The sequence below is a fragment of the Mus caroli genome, chromosome 5 (assembly GCF_900094665.2).
Source record: "Mus caroli chromosome 5, CAROLI_EIJ_v1.1, whole genome shotgun sequence".
Classification (NCBI taxonomy): domain Eukaryota; kingdom Metazoa; phylum Chordata; class Mammalia; order Rodentia; family Muridae; genus Mus; species Mus caroli.
In genome coordinates, this window is record NC_034574.1 from 94,939,382 (window position 1) to 94,964,120 (window position 24,739).

The 24,739-nt window shown below is 45.4% G+C and overlaps 1 protein-coding gene across 10 annotated transcripts in view; it reads right to left on the reverse strand.

Annotated features, from left to right (window-relative positions):
• Wdfy3 (WD repeat and FYVE domain containing 3) overlaps positions 1–24,739 on the reverse strand; it is a 237,989-nt gene that overhangs the window by 186,895 nt on the left and 26,355 nt on the right. For all 10 annotated transcript variants that reach the window (XM_029478035.1, XM_029478028.1, XM_029478030.1 and 7 more), the window contains exon 2: positions 21,995–22,083. The gene's annotated coding sequence lies outside the window, so the exon portion shown is untranslated. The remainder of the gene's footprint in view (positions 1–21,994; positions 22,084–24,739) is intronic.

Sequence of the window (24,739 nt, forward strand, 5' to 3'; positions counted from 1 at the left end):
TTTTGTTCCCAATTCTAAGAAGGTGCACAGTGTCCACACTTTGGTCTTCATTCTTCTTGAGTTTCATGTGTTTAGCAAATTGTATCTTATATCTTCACTGATAAGTGGATATTAGCCCAAAACTTAGGATACCCAAGGCAACTCTTATAAGGACAACATTTAATTGGGCTTACAGGTTCAGAGGTTCAGTCCATTATCACCAAGGCGGGAGCATGGCAGCGTCCAGGCAGGCATGGTATAAGAGGAGCTGAGGGTTCTACATCTTGTTAAGAAGATAAACAGGAGAATACTGGCTTCCAGGCAGCTAGGGTGAGGGTCTTAAACCCACACCCACAGTGACACACCTACTCCAACAAGGCCACATTTCCTAATAGTGCCACTCCCTGGGCCAAGCATATTTCACACCAGGGAATGAATACATGGTCCCTCCCTCCCTCTCCCTCTCTCCCTGCCACGTCTCCCTCCCCTCCCCCTCACACACACACACACACACACACACACACACACACACACACACACTCATGTGTTGCTGTCAACCACATACTCATGTGGCACATGAGCTCAATACTTTTTAAAACACTGGTCCCTGTATGGTCCAGCAGCAAGCTCTTTTTGAAAGCCCTGAACACAGACTCAGACACTGATGCTGAGACCCTCAGAGTGGCTTTCATGTCACCAAACAGTAGATATAACTATCAAGAGAAAAATCTACAACAGAATATAGCAAATACACATGACAAAGTATCATTCTGTCCTTAAAATAAATTTAAAAAAAGAGCTTTGATGTGTGCAGTAACACGGATAAACCTTGTGAGCGTTCTGAATGGAAGAGGCATATGTAAAGGGACAGATGTCTTAAGGTCACACGTGAAATGTCTGCGACAAGAGTAGAATAGAGGTTGCCAGGGGCCAGGCATGAGGAGGACGATTGCTGCTGCCCAGTCAGTGGAGATTCCACCTGAGATAATGAAAAGTTCTGGACCTACAAGTGGTGACTCCAAAACCTTCTGAATGCACAAAGTATCAACGGATCACAGTTTCAGATAATCAGAATAGCACCTTCTAGATTACGATTATCAACCACAGCAAAGATACATTTATCGCTGTTATTCCTAGAATGTGAACAAATCTAAAGCCTGTCAGAACAGAATTCCAAACCAACACAAACTGATGCCATTCAGAATAAATATGGACACTGAACTAGAACACCCAATTCTCTGGGCATATTAAAGGGAAACCCACCAAGGACCCTGATGTGCTTGTTTTGGAAGTGTGACCAAGGTGTTCAAACTGTGAGGGAAACTCAGACATTCTGCAGAAACAAAAGCAAGGTTCAACGAAGGCTGGAGGTCTTTAGTTGTCCATTTTTACTTCATTTCTATTTCCATGTCTCAAATTCTCTCTTCCATTAGCTTAAAACTAGGATTCCCAAGAGAAAATATGTGCCCTTAATATGTAACCATGGAAAGTGGACAGTCAAGGAAAACCGCCAAAACCTGGATACCAGCAGACAGCAGGAACAGCATGCAAACTTTAGTTAACAGGAACTAGAATAGAAAAGGCCCAGTTCTATAAAAGTGCACACCAACCCTGAGCTCCATGATGCTGGCAAATGGTGCAGAGCCAGTTATACTCCGAGCAGTCTTCTAGTCACAAGGGCCAGCATTCTTCACAGGCTAATCAGCAGCCTGTTTCATAATCCACTAATCCCCAAATCACAGCTAATGTTCTGAACCGTAAAGCCAGCACCCTGCTCGGGTCTAAGGGCAAGTGCTCGTTTTAAAAAGTTCACGTTTTATTACAAGTTGGCTAGCTGCGGGAAAACATCCGGTTTGTGGACAGCCTATAATTTCAGAGAGGCAATAAACAGTGCCACGAACTAAAAACAGAAAACTCAAAGACAACAGGTCAAGAAACACAGGGAAAAGTCCCTCTGGGCGGCTCCCAAGAGATGGCCACAGGAAATAGCATGTCCTTGCAGCTGTGGCTCCAGGGTGACTCCATTCTCTTCACCCAACTCCTGCTAGGCATTTTGTCTGTCTCTGTGGCTGACACTGCAGGTCTCAGCGAGCAGGAACCAGATGTGCTCTCCAGATGTGGTCTTTACTGTCAGCATGAGTGAGGTTCTAATATCTTCTTTCCCAATGCTGGAGATTGCAAGCCAATGAATCTCAGCATAGGATTACCAGCGTCCAATCTGCTTCTTAAGCACAAGGGAAAGGCTTTTCCTGCAAAACTTTCCCTGCCTTTCAGGGAATCCAGAATGTGTTGCAAACGGTACATTCACATGCACTGTTTTTCTATTCACAATAGCTAAGAAATGAAGCAGCCTAGGGCTGGAGAGATGGCTCAGTGAAGAGCACTGACTGCTCTTCCAGAGGTCCTGAGTTCAATTCCCAGCAACCACATGGTGGCTCACAACCATTCACAATGAGATCTGACGCCCTCTTCTGGTGTGTCTAAATACAGCTACAGTGGACTTACATATAACAATAAATAAATCTTTGGATCAGGGAGAGCAGAGGTCCTGAATTCAATTCCCAGGCTCACAACCATCTGTACAGCTACAGTGTACTCATATACATAAAATAAATAAATCTTTAAAATAAAAATAGAAAGAAACTAATCAGCCTAGATACTTGTTATTGAGGAATGAAAATACTAAAAATATGGTATATAAATACAAGGATGGTATTTTACCCAAATGTAAAAAAAAAATTATGAAATTTGCAGGCAAATAAATGTACAGAACTGGAAAAATTAGACTTGAGCATTACTCCATCACAGATACCAACCACGCATGGTCTCTCTTCCACGCGGCTCTTAGCTTCAGAGCTCTGTGTCACAGAAACCAACTGCGCATGCTCGCTCGCCCACGTGGCTCCTAGCTTCAGATCTCTAACTATGTGTGTTTGATTTTGAGTACCTGTGGAAGCCAGAAACTAGAAAAGGGCCAAGGGGAGAGAAACACTGAGGAGGGGCTAAAAGAACCCGGGGAACAGAGGCGGAGAGGGCTGTGTTGATGAGAGACGGAGTCGGCGAGGACAAGGAAAGAGAAGAGTTAACTAAAACACGGGCAGTGTAAAGACTACGCCATCTACTGTTGTAATCAAATTTTAAGAATATAGGCTGGACACAATGGTTCATGCCTCAAAAGCCAGTACTTGGAAGACAGAGGTAGGGTTCAAGGTTAGCTTTGCCTACATAATGAGCTCCAGGCCAGCAAAAAATACATAATAAGACTTTTTCTCAAACGAATAAGCAAGACTGCCAACAAAAAAAGACCATAAAGCTTATGATGATAATTAAAAGAGGAGCTTAAGGAGAAATACCGAATGTAGCCAGAGAAAGCTGTAACCCAGAAGCCATGGGTTATTTGACTAACACTCCACTGACGGGTATGGGATACCTCCAAGGAGGGCCCCAAAGCCCCCCAAATACTACAGGCTCCTGTTGTACTTGTGGTTGCCCATTAGAATTAGGTGAGACCCTTTTGCCCAAAGCACTACACACCTTGAACACATGACAGAGGGAAATGCAGCTGGGACTGAGCTGGAAGCCTCCTCCCTGCCAGAAGGCTTTCATTGTCCCAGAATCCACTGCGCAGGCTTCCTGGGGGAGTGAGTGAGTAGACCTGAGAAACATTAATTAGCCTAGCTCTACTCCTGCATCTCTGAGACCAACCTGCCAGGCAAGGTATGCTCATCTGTGCAATAGTGGTACTACTGCTAAGCGGGTAACCAGCTACATCTGAGTGGCTTTGAGATCTCTACTCCACAGAAAGTAATTCATGCACTATACTGTAAACCTGGTCAAAAGCCATGGCAGGGGACATCACATGCCCTGGGGAACAGAGTTCTGAACACTGTATTTTAGCAAATAGCAGTATCAAGCTGCCTTCTAAATAGTTACGTTTATACCCACTGACACAGGCTACTCTCAGCCTTAATCAGAGAAGCCTCTCTTTTTCAGAAGACTGGGAATGCAGAAGTAAATGGTAAGTGAGTGTGCTCGGCCCTACACAAGACATTCCCACTAAGGCTCAGGGAACAGCCCTTAAGAGGTCAGGAACCATCTAAGACCCAGAAGACAGGGAGAAGGGCTTTCAGTGTCATTTCCTAGGCAGGACATAGCCACTGCAGCCCCAAAGTCACAGCAGCTGTGGATGCCTGCACTGATCCTGCCCAAAAGTGCCCACTGACAGTCAGTCCTGGATGGAGGACCTCAGGGGACAGTACACTCACTGCTGGACTATCTGCTACTGACAGATTCAGGGGATGGAGAACTACTGCCCTTGGTTGCGTACCCACTGATGACGTCACTAGGCCTCTCCCATTCCAATCCACTAGTCACACAGATGGCCCCTGTTAAACCATGCCAGTCACAAAACAAAACCATTGGTCATGAGCCTGGGGAAGGATCTGGCAAGGGCGAGTGGACGTGGCAGGGAAGGGACAGAGGTAAGAAGCCCTGAGAGGGAAAGAGAAATCCGAATACACTGTACACGCAGTCGAGGATTGTCAAACAGCAGAACCAATCAAGAACTAAAAAATAAATAAGCTCTAGACCTCTTGTGATCTTTAATCATTCTTCAAATCATCCAACCCTTTTTTTTTTTTTTTTTTTTTTTTTTTTTTTTTTTTTTTTTTTTTTTTTTTTTTTTTTTTTTTTTTTTTTTTTTTTTTTTTGGTGTTTTTGAGACAGGGTTTCTCTGTATAGCCCTGGCTGTCCTGGAACTCACTTTGTAGACCAGGCTGGCCTCAAACTCAGAAATCCACCTGCCTCTGCCTCCCGAGTGCTGGGATTAAAGGGGTGCGCCACCACGCCCGGTTCAAATCATCCAACTCTTAATAAACTAAAATTAATTCACAAAGTTAAAATGACTCCAATGTAGCGCTAGCACATAGTGTGACTGCAGTTTTTTAAACTCATGGGCAAAGGATGTTCCTTTGAGCAAATTAGAAGTTTTGGGACTCCTCTCCTGTTGCATTTGGGTTCTGACCATTGTGAACGTTTATAAACTGTCTCCTTAGACCCACCAACCCATGATATTGGCAGTTCTACTTTAACAATATTAACCATTGTTGATGACTTAATTATGTCATTATGAATAAATTCATGGACCAAAGGAAAAAAAAATCCACAGTGTCATGTCCTTGCACAGCTCCAGGGATAGCCTATCTGAGGTGGCAAGGGAATAAAGAGAGAAAACAGATTCACACACAAGCATGCATACAAAAAATCTAGGATGCCATCTGGTGGGCTGGGTTCTTGGATGGAGAAATGCTAAACCCCGAAAGTTCGGAGTGGTGGAGTGGTTATTACACACAACTGAACAAGAAGGCAGGACTACTATGTACAGATAAACAAGGAGCAGGGTTTAGTGTATATAGTGGAAAAAGGAGCCAGGGTTAGTATATACAGCTGAACAAGGAGCCAGGGTTAGTATATACAGCTGAACAAGGAGACAGAGTTAGTATATACAGCTGAACAAGGAGACAGAGTTAGTATATACAGCTGAACAAGGAAATAGGATTCGTGTATATAGATGAACAAGGAGGCAGGGTTAGTATATACAGCTGAACAAGGAGGCAGGGTTGGCTAGTCTAAGTAGGTCTTCAGGCCATTAGCATCTGGGGAGAGAAAGCTAGGGAGGACATTTTCTGCACGCTGTCAACATTCACTCTTGGACCCGAGGAAGGGTCTGCCAGCCCTCTGATCTTCACCAGGGGAAGGGAAGGCTTAGCCATGCCCACAGGGCTAACACACTGCACCCATATTAAATGCCCACCTGCACTCACAACTTCACTCTCTCTACCCCTGTGTGTCCCATTTAACTTGTCTTGAAATTGGACTCACAGTTTTATTCTACTTATTTGGGGCCTTTTTTGATACAAGATCTCGATAGTAGTCTTGGCAGTCCTAGAATTCACAATGTAGACCAGGCTGGCCTTGAACTCACAAAGATCATTTGGCCACTACAACCCAACTTGCCCAGATTAAAGGGGTACAACACCACGCCTGGCCAAAGTCATGCAGTTTTGATGTATAATCTAACAAGCCATTTGAATTGCCTCACTGGTATCTCTCATCTCTTTTCTATAAACTTAGACTTGTTCAGAGCTACAGACACCTACAAAGGTGAGGGCTGAAATGAGAAAACTATAAAGGGGAGACACCCTGGGACCAGCCAAGGCCCATGAGTGAGCTCTGACTCCCCCTTTCACGGTCACTGAGAGCTGGGGTCTCGGCCATGTGGGCTGAACATTGTGAGTTCAGAGGACTGACGGCTACTGAACCCAGAGAACAGACACGTCCTATGGTATTTGAGACCCCTGAAGAGAAGTTTAAGTAAAGGAAGTTTATTCTGTGTCTTAGTTAGGGTTTTACTGCTGTGAACAGACACCATGACCAAGGCAAGTCTTATAAAGAACAACATTTAATTGGGGCTGGCTTACAGGTTAAGGTGGGAGCATGGCAATATCCAGGCAGGCATGGCACAGGCAGACCTGAGATTTCTACGTCTACATCCAAAGGCTGCTAGTGGACAACTGACCTCCAGGCAACTAGGGGGAGAATCTTATGCCCACACCCACAGTGACACACATACTCCAACCAGGTCACACCTATTCCAACAAGACTACACCTCCAAATGGTGCCACTCCCTGGTCCAAGAATATACAAACCAACACATTCTGTGACTGAAATGACACTTGTAGGTCTCCAGCTTTAACATGTAAGACTGCAACATGCTGACAGCATGGAGACTCAGTCCTATTTCTCTAGGAAATAGCTACTTCGTTTCTTTTCTGTTTTGTAGTCAGTTCATTTAAACCCACGGTGCTTTCTATTATGCAGAAGGTTAGAGCAAAACAGTCATTAGCAAACAGGATTACGCAATGTGAAGAGACAAGTAAGAAAACATTTATGGTGTATACTACAGAGCAGCTCTCCTAACGTATCATGTGTTGAAGGGTCAGAACACAAAAACCTTGAAAAAAATGGAGTAATCTGAAAAGACACCTTCCTGGTTCCATTCCTTTTGCACAAACAGGCGGAACTGTTGCCGAGTGAGGCTGAGGCTCTCACTGCAGGAAGGGCCAAATGAAGGGATCAACGTGAACCTGTATTTCAAAATGCAGCTGGACCTGGTCTACCTGTAATCTTAGCGCCCACGAGTTCTAGGCCATCCTTGGCTACACAGTGAGTTTAAGACTACTGAAGACCCTGCCTGGAACAAACAACAGCAAAACATAACTTCATACATGTATATAACAGGAGCATACTATATACACACAGACAAACGATACGTGCATATGCATGTATGTTTATTACGTATAAAGACACATATATTTACTGTAAGCTTTGTCCCCTGTTGGAACCTACAAACAATACCCAGCACTGACAGACATGCCAAGTGTCTCTGTCTTGTTTTGTTTCTTCTTGGTGAAGAACCACAGCCACTTGGGGCAATGGCTAACTCCAAGTGCTGAGCATTAAATGTATGTGATAAACCTTTTTATAAAGGGTAAAAATAAGGACATGATCATTTAAAAAGGATTGCTAGGCACATAAAAGGACATCAGAGTCCAGTGAGACACAGGGCAGTTTGAGGACCAAATTCTGAGAAAATAATGAATGAATAATCATTGGGGGTGGGGGGGAACGACTGTGATTTCATACCAATAATAAGCAGAATAATTTCAACAATTATCACCAACAAATGTTACATATAAGAGATGAACAAATGTTACATTATTATGAGGAATTGCATTTTAATTATCTTATAGTGCCTCCTTCCCCACAGACTCTTCATTAGCTGCCAGAGAATTACAATGACCACAAAGGGAGGAAATCAGACAGGGAAACTGGTGGTCAAAACATGTATCTCAAATAATGGACAAGACATATTCCTTATGTAATATTTCATTCGCCCAAGGATGCTCTCTTGATATCACAGCAAGTAAGAGGCACGACCACTGTCTTAATCTAGGTTTTACTGCTGTGAACAGACACCATGACCAAAGCAAGTCTTATAAAGGGCACCATTCAATTGGAGCTGGCTTACAGGTTCAGAGGTTCAGTCCATAATCATCAAGGCAGGAGCATGGCAGCCTCCAGGCAGGCATGGTGCAGGAGGAGTTGAGAATTCTATATCTTCATTTGAAGGCTGCTGGTAGAAGACTGACTTCCAGGCAACTATGACTATGGTATTAAAGCCCACGCCCACAGTGACACACCTACTCCAAGGCCATACCTCCTAATAGTGCAGCTCCCTGGACAAAGCATATACAAACCATCACAGCCACGATAAAACAAAGGGAAAGCTATAAGTGCATAGTGCACACTCAAGACATTCAACAAAAGACAAGGTGTGCACAACTATCCCAGAGAAAGAGACAGTTGGGACTTGCTATAGTCTGAGTGTGAAATGTCCCCAATTGGCTCATGTACCGAATGCTTGGTCTTTAGCTGGTGGTACTGAGCCAGAAGGAGAAGGTCACCATGGTGACTCTGATGGTGGGTCTCCCTTACCCCTTCGGCTTCCTGAGAAGCTGAGCCTCTGCCACACTCTGCCTCTAAGATTTCCTGCCCAAGGATAGTACCACCCAACCATGGGATGAACCTCTGGAACCATGAACAGCCCCGCTTCCTCTTTAGAGCTGATCACAGCCAAGCTAAGGGGACTTAATACACCATCTAGATCAACACAGGACCACAGGTGAGCTCGCGCACTGGAAGGAGAGCAAAGTGCTCTAAGACGGCTCGTCTGCTACAAAGTGGACAGAAAATGGTAGGTCAAAGAAACACAGGCTTGGGCACATAGAAGCCTGTTGATTAGGAGATTACAGTCTTAGAATCCACACTGAGACTTATAGCAAAAGGGCTGCCATGTATTGATGAACTCTTAAATGTCTCTGTGTGTTTATACATACACGTAGAAACAGCCATACGTAAATGAGGAATAACAAATTCTCCCGCAAGAAAAGAACAACCCTATGCAAATCTAGATAAAGGAAACACGTTGTTCTCAATAGCATCCTTTGCAACTTCTCTATAATGTTTGAAATTATTTCTGAAAGACAACCTCAGAAACTCGGATCTGTTCCATTTCAGGGGTCCAGTACAACCAATTGCCAAGCTTAAGGCTTACATGAGGCCTACGTTATACAAAAATATCACTTTCCCTCCATTTCCTTCAAGTCTCACACCCATAATCGTGCCCTCCGGGAAAGCTGCCCGCTGTAGGTTTTTTCCCCTCCGTGATCAAGCGGCCCAGGATCTGAACTCTGAAGCACTGAGCACTTCATCCGGTGACTACGGTCACCTACCCGCCACGGCCCTGAGTTATCCGCACACCGCTTACCATTTCATTCCACGGTCTGATGAAATCTGACCAGGATCCTTCTAGGTTGTTTAACAGGAGGTGAACTAGACAGTAAAGAACTTACTAGATGAATTTAAGTCACAGCACATTACAGATGTATTTTTAGATCTTTCTTCTTCCTCCTGGATCTTGAGAAATATGCAAATAAATATTACTACCCAGGGTCTTTTGTTACTTCCCAAGAGGACTGTCCAGCGAGCAGCATGAGCCCAGTCAGGAGACAACTGCAGAGGCCATCTTCTCACTGGATAACAAAACTGTCTTGGAGTTCACCATGCAGCACAGGCTAGCCTCGACTCCGGGACTCTCTTGTGTAAGCCTCACAGGAGTGCTGCACCATCAAGGCTGGCTCTAAAAAGCCACGTTTTATCACTCTCCGATACCTCAGAAGTGACATGGGGACAGTCCTACCAACGTGTTCTATGTAAACTGAAATGGCTGTCTTTGCTGCTTTCATTTTGTAGATTTGTAGTTTCCCAGTTCAGGGAATTAACACATTGCTATATACAACCGAAGCTACATACACACAAACCTATGCTTATTGTATGTCAAAGTTGGACGACGTACCTGTGTCTGGCTGGTAGGACCCACTGATTTTGGGTAACAGTAACAGGTTCAAGTAACTTTCATGAGGAGCTTTTGGGATATTTTATAAGCATAAGTATTTCCTTGATGTTCCACACTAAGAGTGTTCCACACAACAGATGCCGAGATCCACAAGGAGTCTCAGCTCCTCAGGACGAGGGTAGATGTCCAGTTCACACAAGAGAAAAGCTGGTGAGCTGAACACAAGCATGAAGACCCCATAGCCCACGGTGCAACCTCTCTCCACAGAGCATAATTCCTGCCTTTTTCAGAAGACAGCATTTGTCTTTCAATCTTTAACTTAAATTATACGTCCTGGGACAGGGGAGGTCACAGATCCTCTCAGTTGCAATTTGGCTGTTGCTTGGATTCCTATAGGTCATAGCATGCAAAGATGTGTCTGTTAAAAAGAAAACGGGAACACAACACAGAATTTTATATGCAGCCACGTCATTTAACTAACTTTTCATACAGGCTGATAAAGAATGAAAAGGAGCCCAGAGTGGACATGTTTGTCCGAACTTACGCTTGGCTGGAAGCTGCTGAGAGCATGTTCCTCTTTAGGCCTCTCCTCTTGGGGGAGAGAGAAACCATATTGGTTTTTTGGGATGCGGAAGTTAAAAATAAGTCACTCAGAATACACTGTTCCACACTGTCCCCCTCCTATTGACTGACAGACTGAGACAGGGCCCTCTCAGTAGCCCAGGCTGGCCTGGAACTCATGTCTTACTCACTGTTCTACTGTTGTGGAAAGACACCGTGACCAAGGCAACTTACAACTTATAAAAGCAACTTACAACTTACAAAATAAACCTTTTAACTGGAAGCTTCCTCAGAGGTTTAGTCCATTGTCATCATGACAGGGCTTAGGAGACCACGGTGACACACAGGGCCTTGGACTAGTAGCTGAGAGCTACACCTGGATCCACATCAGAGAGAAACAAAAGTTTAAGGTTGTTTTTTGCAACCTTAAAACCCATCCCTACAGACACACTTCCTCCAACAAGGCTACTCTCACTCCAGCAAGGACAGGGCTCCTAATCCTTCTCAAATACAGCCAATCCCCAATGACTAAGCTATCAAATAAGTGAGCCTAAGGGAGCCATTCTTATTCAGACTACTTTGAATTTAAAATCAGTTACAACTACTCCAGGTTGTAGTTTACTGTGTAGCAATCCCCCTGCCTCAACTTCTAGAATCCTAAGATTACAAGTGTGAGCCACCACGTTTGGCTAAACAAAGGGAATAAGATTCAAGTCTAGACCGTGCTCCCATTCTACTAGAAGGACAAGGGCCTTATCAGGAAGAACTTGAGGTGTAAAGACCAGTGCATATGACATTGTGGCCCCGCCCTTGTCCTAGCCACACCTCTCCCCAGTTAACAACCCCATGGAAACAAGCCATCCTGCCTTCCTCAGCTTTTCTCAACATTCTGTTCAACTTATTACATAAACGTTCTATTCCAGCTGCCTCTCCGGCCCTTTCTTTCTCTCTGAAACATTTCCTTATTTCTTGTAGCATCTAACAGAACTTTAATATCAAATGTCCCCTTATTTTCTGCACCATGTGACATGTTATCACTTCAATATCAAATGTCCCCAAAAGCACGTGTTGACAGGCTAAGTCTTCAGCTGTTGACAGGAGAGGGGGGAAATCTCAGGATGTAAAGCCTGACTGGACGTCAGGGTCACCATGGGTGCGCCTTTGAAGGACTCCTGCCCCTTCCTGCCTTCCCAGCTCTCTGCTTGCTGGCTGCCATTGAACGAGACCTGTTCCATTTTCCTTCTCCCATGGTGCCCCCTTGGCACAGCCCAGAACAGCAGAGCAGCCATTTCTAGACGAAAACCTCAGTGGTTAAGTCAGTTGTTCCTTCAAGGTGCTCTCCCTCCCCACGTCCACAGCAATGGCACCCAGCTGGGTCAGACTATCTGTTTTCAATTTAATCATCTGGCCCAGCCCCTGCCAGAGGAAGATGGAGCTGAAATTTTGTCTCCTTACAAGGGAAAAAAAAAAAAAAAAACAATGAGATATTGATTCATGAAGCAAATTAAAGACTATTTTTCACAGCTGGGTCTAAGCATCAGAAATTAAAATTCCAGTTGGATCAGAGAACGGTCCTCAGCCCTGTGAGCAGGCATTACTCTCCGCATACCGTCAAGCTGCAAGTGCTGTGACTAGATTATTTTGTTTTTACAAAAACGTTTAAAAATAAGACACATTCCTCTAAGCAACATCAAAAGGAAGGCACTGAGAGACTACGAATAGAGCAGCGCAGGCGTTCCACCCTTAGCAGTCTACAGCACGGGATCAAAGGGCCATGGCTCCACACACAAGCACACTCTCCGCACACAAGCACGCTCTTCACACACGAGCACACACTCTGCACACGAGCACACTCTCCGCGTGTGATACTCAACTACCCACTCTGCTCTCTTCAAATGGTTTCTGAAAGGAAACGCTGCTCTCCAGCACACGCTTCTGGTCTCTCTCAGAGCAGTATTACTCCGAGATTTCGACAATGGGAATGAGGTACCTGTGAGGCTCACACCCACAGTTAGTACTCATTACTCGGAGGTTCCTCCGACGTGGAGGATGTTCGTGCATGACTCACAGCCATCTCTTACTGTTGAGGCATCTGCAAGTCTTCTGTGCAGGCCTTTACTCTCAGCACAGGGACTTCACGTTTCACTGTCTCACTTGGCCCAGGTAGCTGCTCTATTTCAAGTCCACTGTCAGCACCTTTCACAAATTAGCTTGTTAATGCCAACAAGAAATCAAGTGACGTAGAGAGTATCGATCCTATTTGTATGAATTTTTGATGCTTAGACCCGGCTGTGAGGAGTATCTTTAGTTTTGCAAACTGGGGAGAACTGTGCTCATGTACTCACTTGAGAATGGAGCCGCAGGTCCCTGTGCCAGTAGCAGGGGACATAGACTCAGGGTAGTCTGCTGGCTGCAGAGCCTCTGCTCTTTTCCCTACACCAGGGCTTCCTCACCACAAAGAGGGAAGTGGCGCAAGGCTATAGTTCTGAACAGGGTTGCTTGTCTAACACGGAGAGACGCCAGATTACAGCCAGGATCTGGTTCTGAGTCTCGCCCACTACTGCATGGTCACACAACCACCATGGGAGGGCAGAGCTCCGAATAAGTCCTGGAAAATTTGCAAGAAGCAATGCAAAATATTTTTACCCGTGCACCTGCAGAGAAAGCCTTCTGACAAATTGACAAAATGTCTCTTGCCTTCCGAACAAAACTCACTGCCCCCTGCCTGCCCTCTGCTTCATTAACCTGAAAGAAACCTCACATGTTCAAACATCAACCTCCGTCAACCTCGGTCAAGCCACAACTGCTCTGCTGCAATCCAATTTCCTGGGTCTTTGTTTGTTTGTTTGTTTTGTTTTCGAGACAGCGTTTCTCTGTGTAGTCCTGGCTGTCCTGGAACTCACTCTGTAGACCAGGCTGGCCTTGAACTCAGAAATCCGACTGACTCTGCCTCCCAAGTGCTGGGATTAAAGGTGTGCGCCACCACTGCCAGGCCCTAGGACTTTTTTTAAAAATCTCATGTGGCTTACTGCTCCTACGACAGGGATAATATTTTCTCCCCTCCTTAGGCAGACTCCAGGAAAAAACAAATAAGGAATGCGGAATTAGTCTCAGATATCTTCAAAAGGTCATTACAATAGATGAAAGAGAGCTGGGCATGGCTGTGTGGTGTGCCTAGCACCCTGGAACTGGGGCATGGCTGCACAGCATGCCTAGGACCCTGGGATTCTGCTATTGAGCTCTGCCCCTGGGTTCCATTTCCAATGCTCCCCACAGAGTGGAAGGAACTTCCTGCTAAGGGCTCACTGCTTACTCACAGAATGGATTACCATTAGAGTCAGGGTAAAAGTGAGAAGAATAAATTAGATTATGACTGCTCTCTCTTCCCCTTCTGTAAACAAATGCACGCGACTCCACCACAGAGCCAGGTCACTGTGTGTCACACGGATGAAGATCTGTGGCTGAGCTGTACACATCTCTCCTTAACGCATACATTATTACGGTGTTCACTGGAGTGTCTCAGCAAGGAAAACTAAAAGTTAGAGGCTGAATTATGTTTTCATAAAACGTGAATTATTTACAATGTCTTACATCTTGTCCACTAATTATATTGTGAGTTGTTTTCTAAATCTTAAAAAAAAGTCCACACGTTCTGAGACCCAGGACTCGTGCAAAGCATGCAGGCAGGAGTACAGGGCAGGTAGGACGGCTCAGAGGTAAGGGCACTTGCTTCCTCCTGATAACTCGAGCCCAAGCTTCAGAATCCACAGGGTGATAGGAAAGAGGCAACTCCTGAGGGCTAGCCTGTGAACCCCTGAGGGCTAGCCTGTGACTCCCACCTCCACCTGGTGTCAGTGCTTGGGCACACATCTGCACACCAAATGAGCAAATGTTTTAAATAAATAAATAAATAAATAAACTGTAATCTGACCACTCATGAGGCAGAGACAGGTGAATTTCTGTGAGTTCAAGGATACTCTAGCCTACATAGTGAGTTCTAGGATAGCCAAGGCTACAGACTGAGAGACTGTGTCTGAGAAAATAAAATAAAGCTTAAAAAAAAAAAAGGAGTTGTATGTTCAATTTGGAGACAACATGGAAAAGATGGCAAAGGTTAGACATGGCTTTGCTGTATTCGTCAGACAAAGCAGGGCTCAGGTGTTTGAGGCCCACTGCATCTTTAACAGAGATATAAGGTAAGACTGGAGTAGCCATGCAGCTAGACACCTGTTTGCACCAGGAGATTCAGAATGTATCCTCATTCAGACTCATAAAGAAGAAACACAGAAGTAAAGTCTAGCACAAACCTAACACCCGCAAAGGCATGAAACTGTAATGAGCTACCTTTATAAAACAGTTTCGAACTTAAAGCTCAAAGGTTTTCTTCAGTTCCCTCTGTAGTTACCACAGGGAACATATTCACTGTCTTCCCAACAGCATCATAGAGAATCCTCCATTCCTAGCCCTGCTCCGGAGAGCAAACTCCTTGTATGAACACTAAACTGGACTCTCTGAGAATGGCTACCAGACACTCCTCAGGACCAAGCCTTGGCTCCTCTCTCCTAACAAATGGGCTCCTTTGAGAACAGCTACTGGACATCCTTTAGAACAACCGAGGCAACTGTCTAGTCGGCTTTCACACTCAGACTCTGAACAGGCTAAGAAAGCTGAGCAATCTGCAGGGAGAGACAAAACCAAGGGTACAAGCATCGTTGGAACAGAAACAAAGGGACAGACATGTAAAACATCCCCATGCTGGCAGTCCCGCCGCACTTCCTGTACTTGAGTCCTGTAGTACTTGGCACTAAGAGAATTATTTTCAAAGTAACTCTCCAAAGCCAGGTGTGGAGGCACTTGCCAGTGATCCCAGCACACAGAAGGATCACAAGTGTGAGACCTGCAAGGACCACCAAGTAAGAGCCTGTCTTGTACATGCACTGTCTACACAGCAAGGTGAATGTGAACGCCTGGCTGCCTACAGAGTGAACTAACACACTAACTACCAAGACTACGCCCGGGTCCGGCTGTGCTGGAGACTCAGGGTCATGGCAGGAGGTTCTCTGCCCAGAGAGAATTTAACCCCATCCAGAGTCGGTGCAGACATGAAACTCTTGACTCCAGACAGTTTCCTCTCAGAAATCTGTAAGTGTTCTCACCAACAGAATAAGACGTTTGAAACCCGTGACCTATAGATGGTCATTATTATCTTAATGACCATCTTCAAATACTAAATTCAAACACATACACAGTCAAAGTGCTTTATGCCCTTTTAGGGTCAAAAAGGGGGAAAGTGAGATGTTTTCCCTGTGACTCCCAAGCAGCTGCTGAGTGAGCTCCGGAGCATCGACTCCCTACAGAAAATTAGAATAACAATACTGGAATCTATTTGTCAGGAAGAATAAATGAAGAACTGCATGGGAAAGAAAAGAAACAGTAAGTGCTACCTGCTAATAATACTGCTTTTATTACCATCAGCTGCTATTCAGATAAAGTGGGTGGGTTTCCAATATAAATGTGACATTATCAAACTACATTGTTTGAACAGGCCATTCTTCAGCAGGTGCAAGAAATGAAAACTACTGAAAAGCATGATCCAAGAAACAGAGAAGATAAAGGTAAGCCCACATGAAAATGTACTCATTTCTAAATAAACTAAGTGTGTGGGAAGACCCCCACAGACAGGCACAGTGCATTCTTTTTTTCTCTTATCCTTGTGTGTGTGTATCTCTGTGTGTATACATATGTGTATATGTATATGTATGTGTATGTGTATGTATGCACATATCTGTGTCTGTGTGTATGCATGTGTGTATGTGTATCTGTGGGTGTCTGTGTATGTGATGTATATGTGTGTACATATATGTGTATATGTGTGTATGTGTGTCTGTGTGTGTGTGTCTGTCTCTGTGTGACAGCATGCATACAAAGGGCAGAGGACAGCCCTAGGGATAGCACCTGCCCTCTGTCTTGTCTGAGACAGTCTCTTTGTTATGTGCTACTGTATACCCCAAACCATAGCTCCCAGGAATTCTCCTCTCCCCACCTCCCAGTCTGCCATCACAGACACTCACTGTCCTGTCTGGCTGAGACTCGTCCTCTCCCAGCCTGCCATCCCATTCTTTCCAGTGGGATCTCTCGCTTTCTGGAAAACCTTTAGTAGCTTTCCCGCAAAGAGATGTAAACATGCACAAGCTCTGTAAAACACAAGGCTCATCCGCCGAGAACGGAGAAGGTAAGACGTGCTCTTAACTAAGCCAAATCTTAACTCTGCTCCTTAAATTTTAACTTTTAAATCGCAACTGGGGTAGAGGTGAATATTTATACCTGTGAGGTTCTTAAAGACATCTCTTGAACTAAGAAATGAGATGTCCTTATTTTGATGTTAAAAATTATTAGGCGGGCTGGTGAGATGGCTCAGTGGGTAAGAGCACCCGACTGCTCTTCCGAAAGTCCAGAGTTCAAATCCCAGCAACCACATGGTGGCTCACAACCATCCGTAACAAGATCTGGCGCCCTCTTCTGGAGTGTCTGAAGACAGCTACAGTGTACTTACATATAATAAATAAATCTTTAAAAAAAAATTATTAGGCAAGTATATATATGGCATATATGGTATTATAGAAAAGTCATAAATATGACTCGGCCTTTCTCTGACTGTGCCTGCTGCCTGCTCTCATATACACCATCTGTGCATTCACACAAACTTGAACCTGGACCTGGGCAGTTGACGTGCGAGCCTAGGACAGTTTTTCTGAGGTTTCTCCTTCAATGCATGAAAAGAACTAAGCAGCCCCCTGAAAGCTCATTTCCCACAGACTTCTCGGTGCCTCTCTCTCCTCTGGATTATTTGTATTGCCAAGAACTCGCGTGAGGACTCCTTTGTGCTTATTCTTTCTTTTCTTTCTGACAGGATCTCTCTAGTAGTCCAGGCTGACCTCACACCGTGACCATGGCCTCCACGCGCTGAGGTTACCAGTGTCCATACACTGCTAAAGCAAAAGCAGCCTTCCCTTTTTATTATAAAAAGGGGAAAAAAAAAAAAAGAGTTTGGGCGCATGTCTGATGCCTGACCAAATCAGGTCAAAGTGTTTGGGTTGGGGAGATTTCCTCCTCCTAAATTTCTCCCTTTTCTTTATTTACCCACAGATGCATTTTTTTTCCAAAGATTAGCTCCCTCAGGAGGCCCCTAAGCAGCCACAGACATCTCACAACCATATTAATACATCAAGTGTTTTTAGCAGAGGTCCTGGTAAAACAGTCCACAGGTGGATAAATGTGGTACATCCACATAATGGAATACTATTCAGCTATTAAAAAACAAAGATTCTTGAATTTTTCAGGCAAATGGCTGGAACTTGAAAATAATATCCTGAGTGAGGTAACCCAGAGCCACAAAGATACTTATGGTATGTACTCACTTATAAGCAGATATTAGCCATAAACTACAGGATAGCCATGCTACAATGCACAGACCCAAAGAAACTGGATAATAAAGAAATCCCAAGGGAGGATTCAAGAATCTCACTCAGAGGAGAAACTAAATAGTCATGAGGGGTGGATGAAGAGAGGGAACTGGGTAGGAAAGGGGGAGAGGAGGGGGAAAGGGCTGGGGATCAGGTGCTGGGAGAATGGAAATGGGGGGAAGGGCAGGGGGGTTACCTCTGATGACTAACTAGAGGCCTGCGACAGGAGGATATGAGGAATCTATAGGGATCACCCGAGATGAAATTCCTACCAGAGAGGAGGAGGGGGGAGGCCACCATAGGTGTTCATAAGAGCCTGAACCACCAACCAGGGAGCATGCAGGAGCTGAACCTAGACACACACACATTTCTAGCCATTGTGCAGCTTGGTCTTCATGTGGGTCCCTGAACAAGTGGAGCAGGGGCTGTCTCAGTCTCTGTTGCCTGCCATTGGATCCCTTTCCCCCCTACCTGGACGGCCTGATTGGGCCTCACTGGGAGAGGATATGCCTAGTCATGTAGGGATAAGATGCTCCAGGGTAGGGTGGTACCCAAAGAGGGCTCCTCCTTCTCTGAGAAGGGGAGGAGGTGGGGGGAGAAATTTGTTTTGTTTTGTTTTGTTTTTGAGACAGGGTTTCTCTGTGTAGTCCTGGCTGTCCTGGAACTCACTCTGTAGACCAGGCTGGCCTGGAACTCAGAAATCCGCCTGTCTCTGCCTCCCAAGTGCTGGGATTAAAGGTGTGCGCCACCACTGCCCAGCTGGAGAGGGGGAAGGAATTTGTAAGGGTGGGACAGGGAAAAGGGTGGGGGCTGTGATATAAAGTGAATTAAAAAAAAAAAAAAAAAAAAACAATCCCCAGGACCAGGTGGCATCCTTGACAAGGCCACGAGGAGAAGTGCTTCCCTGCATCACCTCTGCTCCTTTTCCCAGGTCAAGCAAAGCAAAGCCCTCTCACGGACTGTGCCAAGCTGCCTTCGAGCAGCCATGGCATCTGACACTTCTGCTAACAACCAGCATGGAAGCCATGTTCCCGCTGAGATAATGAGAAGAGCTCAGGAAACCCGCCCTGGCTGATGGTGGAGAACAAGGCTGGAACCTGCCCTGGCTGACAGTGAAGAACAAGGCCATAGCTTGGGGTCTCTAGGTGTCCACTAGGATCATCTGGGACACACTGAGGGGTTGACTTTCATTGACTAGTGGACTTCATGGGCACTTTGCTCTCCAGATAAGTACCCTATCTGTGGGGAGTGCTATAGATTTAAAGTTCAGTTCGGTGAGGGGGTGTGCGAACAAGGCTTTACTCAAAGCCTACAGGACAGAGGAAAACTACACCAAGCTTCACAGCATAAAGGTATGATGAAGATGATCAATATTCCTAAATCAGGGCTGGTGAGATGGCTCAGTGGGTAAGAGCACCCGACTGCTCTTCCGAAGGTCTGGAGTTCAAATCCCAGCAACCACATGGTGGCTCACAACCATCCATAACTAGATCTGACTCCCTCTTCTGGAGTGTCTGAAGACAGCTACAGTGTACTTACATATAATAAATAAATAAATAAATCTTTAAAAAAAAATTCCTAAATCATCTACCTACTTAGCGACACTGGTTTATCTGCAGTGAAGAAGACCAAACTCAAGGCTTTAACCATGCCAGGCGGATGCTCTACTGCAGAGCCAGGCTCATCTAGCTCTCCTGGGTCCTGAGTGGTAACCACTGTTTCTTAATATTAGGGGAAAATAAATCATAACTTAAAACTCTAAAAGCATTAGCAATGCAATTTTATTTTGCCACTTTTTCTTTTCTGATTATAGAAACTTTATACACCTGGCCCTTTCAGCTTCCCAGTCACAAATTCACCTGGAATTTCTTGAGTTTCTTCCCTGAGCGTCTTCAGTTTCCTCAGTTGGAGTGCTAACATGTGCTGCTCCACCGAGTTTTGGGGGCGTGTCTGCTAGAGGGGCACTGGCAGGCTATCAGACCTGTACCTCAGGAGGAAGAAGTCACGTGATTTTAGAGACTAGGCTTTAACAAAAGCCAATGTGAGGTGGGTTTTTTGGGGTTTTGTTTTTTGGCTTTTTGGTTTTTTTTTTTGTTTTTTTTTTTTTGGTTTTTCGAGACAGGGTTTCTCTGTGTAGCCCTGGCTGTCCTGGAACTCACTCTGTAGATCAGGCTGGCCTCGAATTCAGAAATCCCTGCCTCTGCCTCCTGAGTGCTGGATTAAAGGCGTGTGCCACCACCGCCAGGTCAATGTGAGGTTTTTAAATGGGTTCCTCTCCGAAGCCGGCCTGAGGCTTCATGAGAAACACTGGAATCTGGGAAATGTAGGCTGGTACTTGATAGAAAAACCTAGCCAGGTGTGGTGGCGCACGCCTTTAATCCCACTCGGGAGGCAAGAGGCAGGCGGATTTCTGAGTTCCAAGCCAGCCTGGTTTACAAAGTGAGTTCCAGGACAGCCAGGGCTATACAGAGAAACCCTGTCTTGAAAAATCAAAAAAAAAGAAAAAAAGAAAAACCTGCTGAGGGAGTCTAGAGTAAAACACAGCTTGGGTGGTGTTGCTCGCCGCTTTTGTTCCCCCTGGTAAGAACACACTCAGGGCAACCGGAATCTTCTGCGGCACAAGCTTTATTGCTTACCCCATCAGGAGCCAGTGGAGAAGAGAGCCAGAGAGAGAGAGAGAGATGGCGGAGCCCCCTCCCTTTTATGGAGGACTGTCCTCCGCCTCGGACGTGTCACTCCCTGATTGGCTGCAGCCCATCAGCCAGAGTTGTCATCACGGGAAAGGCAGAGCACATGGGGTGGGAAACTACCCCAGCGCATGTGCAGATGGTTTGTTTACTACTTAGAACACAGGTGTCAGTGCCATCTTATAATGGCGAATGTGAGGACGGCTCCTTACAGGGTGGAGTGGCTAAGCACGCTCTGTCACAAAGGATGGGCTGAAGTCAGCAAGGTGCTGGAGACAGGAAAAGACACTATGTGTGCAGCAGATAGGGAAAGAAAGGTGCACACGTATGTGTAGAAGATGAGGAGATATGCACACATGTGTGTAGAGGACAGGGAAACACCCTTTGCTGAGAGCGGAGAATCTCTGTGCTTAGGCCCTTGTGTCTGGAACACTCCCCAAACCCTGACACCCTGTTAAGCAAATTTCAGCTGAGGGATTTTTGACCAGCAGAGAACTGCCATGGCCCAAAAGGCGCCATCTCTTAAGTAAAGACTGTTACGGAAGGACTGGAAGCCATGGAAAAGTCAAAGCCCACGGTCAAAATGGAACACCACAGTTAAGGCAGCCGCAGAGCCCTGGGACTCACAAGCACTTCACGATGCCAGTTTCCACTCAACCTGGTCCCTCCCAGTGGGGACAACATAGCCGATTACAGAAGGCTGCGTCTAGAAGTGATTACAGATGGTCCCAGCACCCTGCTGCTGACGTCACTGCCGCTCATTACTACACATCTCCTAAAAACCTTGCTTTCCATTCTGAATGGTCATCTTTCCCAGAGCCAGTGGTGGTATAATATTCTCTGATGATGGACAGAGGCAGAAAGCTTCAGCTCCCAGTCAGCAGTCAGGAGGGTGCGTGAGTGAGTCAGGCAACTGAGTGGTTGATGCTCTGTAGTGGGTGGGTCATGTTGCTAGGCAGTGAAGGCCCTCAAGGCAAGGACACTAACAATCTGCTGTAATTTTCATTTCTGATGCACTAGCTCATCAAAGCTCAGCAGTATTTTCCAGGAAAGAGATAAAGGAAATCTTTCCAACACATAATTTTGTCATTACAGGTACCCATGATAAAAAATACTGATGATTTAAAGGCAGAATTGTAGTGAATTCCAGGATGCCCAGTTTGGATGGGAATATTATCTGCCATGAAGAGAACATGGCTTTCCCTAGTTGACCCAGCTCTCCGGGATGAGGCAGGATTGAAACCTGGCTCTTCTGAATCCCAGCTCCGCAGACATGACGTGTCTCAAGGATCCCATCCCTCACTCCTTTATGAAGAGCTACAACTGACCTGATGCTGTGTGCTGGGCTGGCATGAATCTGCAGAGACAGGAATGGCAGGCACTTTCTTCCTGAAGCAGATGTCGAGAAGTGTTACACCTGTGAGAAAGAAAGGGCGAGATTTAGTTTGTGTTTAGCATTCCGGCCGACCCAGCACCCTCTCTGCTTCCTTAACACCTGAGAACACACCACTCAGGCAGGTAAACTGCTTTTAAAACCATCTGTGATAGGGCTAAAGAGATGGTTCAATGGTTAAGAGCCCAGGCTACTCTTCCAGAGGTCCTGACTTCAATTTCCAGTGACCACATGGTGGCTCACAGCCATCTGTAATGGGATCTGGCACCCTCTTCTGGTGTGTCTGAGGACAGCTACAGTGTACTCAAATATACATTAAATAAATAAATCCTTAAAAACAAACAAACAAAAAAAAAAAAACCCAATCTGTGAAAAGTGGGAGGCCAGCAAGATGGCTCAGTGGGTAAAGGTGCTTGCCACCAAGGGAGGCCAGCAAGATGGCTCAGTGGGTAAAGGAGCTTGCCACCAAGCCTGACAACCACAACCTGTGTTTGAACCCTGGAACCTACACAGTGGAAGGAAAGAACTGATTCCTGCAAATCCCCCTCTAACTTCTACAAGATTGCCATGGCGCACATGCGTGCACGCACACGCACACATACACACAAAATGAATATATAAAATGTAAAAAAAAAAAAAAAAAGCTTTTAAAAAATAGAGCTGATGTGCTTAAAAAAAAAAATCCATGAAAAGTAGATCAACTAAAATATTCGCTCCAAATCACCCAGTTTGGTTTCTTCCACTGGCGAAGAAGCTGAGACCTGGAGAAATTATGTCAACACAGAGTGCCAGCACCATGGTGAGGTCAGGGCAGACCTTACCCCAGCTCTCCCCTTGGGGGCATAACACAGAGTACAGCATCTCCCCTTCAGGAAGGGGAGAAAAACCAACAATAAACAAACAGCATTTCTTCAGGTGTGCTTGTCAAGCATCAGAAGGTAATCCAAGTCGAGAGCTGAATGGATGGATGCGAATTTAAAACCAGAAAATCCCCATTCTTCCTCAAGGGTCACACATAGGCTATATGAATGCTTCTCTTATGTGTGAGCCTGGGTTTCAGTAGGGGAGCCCTCGCATATGGATATGGAGTCTAGGCTCTGAACAACATCAATTCTGCTCTAGAAACTTTACACGGTTTTAACGAATGGTTTTCTCTGGTCCCAAGTTTCCCGTCTTCAGAAATGAGTACCCTGCACTAATCCCAGCAGACCTCCCAGCTCCATTCTTACTCTTGGCCAGCATTCTGTGCCTACAGAAGCATCATCGTAGTTACCAACATTCAGCTCTCCTGCACACTGCCACTCCTGTACACTGCCACTCCTGCAAACTGCCACTCCTGCACACTGCCACTTAGGGTTAAAAACTCTGTTAAGCTCTTTTAATCATAACAACTCAAACAAAATCAGTTAGTTACCATTTAAACACTTATCCAAGCATAATCTAGTTGTGACGAGTATCTCACTTCTTTGCTGATTTTTTTATTGTTGCTACTGTTTTTATTCGTGCTTATTTGTTGAGACAAGGTCTGAACAAAGTGTTGAACTACAGGCATATACCATTAAGCCAACCAAGCTTGGCTGGTGCTTAATTAAGTAGAAGGTAAAGTTAGAAAGAAAGGCACCTTGTCCCTAAACTTGATGGTCTGGATTTGATCCCTAGGACCCCCATGGTGGAAGGAGAGAGCCAATTCTTGCAAGCTGCTCTCTGACTTCCATAAGCATGTGTGGTGGCTTGAATATGCTTGGCTCATGGGAAGTGGCATTAGGAGGCGTGGCCTTGTTGGAGGATGTATATCACTGTGTAGGCGGGCTTTGAGGACTCAAGTCAGCCCAGTGAAGACTCTTAGTCTCTTACTGGCTGCTTTCAGATCAGTCTCTTACTGGCTGCTTTCAGATCAAGATGTAGAACTCTTAGCTCCTCCAGCACCGTGTCTGCCTGCATCTCACATCACGCTTCCTGCTATGGCAATAATGGACTGAACCTCTGAACTGTAAGCCAGCCCCAAATAAGTGTTTTCTATAAGAGTTGCCTTGGCCATGGTGTCTCTTCACAGCACTGAAACCCAAACTAGGACAGCATGCCATAGCACACAGGCACTGCTCCCCCAGAGACAGGCACAAATAATAAACATTACTTTTTAAAATACTATATTGCATCTTCAACTGGTCTTAGCTGTACGCTGCATCAGACAGTAGATACACACACACACACACACACACGCACACAAAGCTTACTGAGGAAGAAGCCTTTAAACCAGCAACCCAATAACAGTATCGGGAGTTCAAATGCCAGTAGGGGAAAAACCAGAAGTGATGACATGTGTCCTAAATTCTGTCTTCAGAGTGTGGCTTAATAGTAAGGTCGTATGGAGCAGAGGCTAGGCTTGAGCTCACTCTGTAGCTGGCCCTCCTGTGCCCACCTCTGAAGTGCTAGGACTATAGAAGTGAGCGCCACAGTTCATTTATGAGATGCTGGGGACCCGATAAACAAATCCATAAAAACGGTGTCCGACAGCTCTCGTCTCACAGGATTTAACATTTTCCTTCAGCGTTACAATTCCAGCATTTATAAAGGCTAGGCAAGTACTCTACTAAGAGAACTATTGCCCAGTCTTGATTATATTTTCAATATCTTATTTGCTACCTACAACAATTATTTGCAAATAATTTAGTTAACCCCA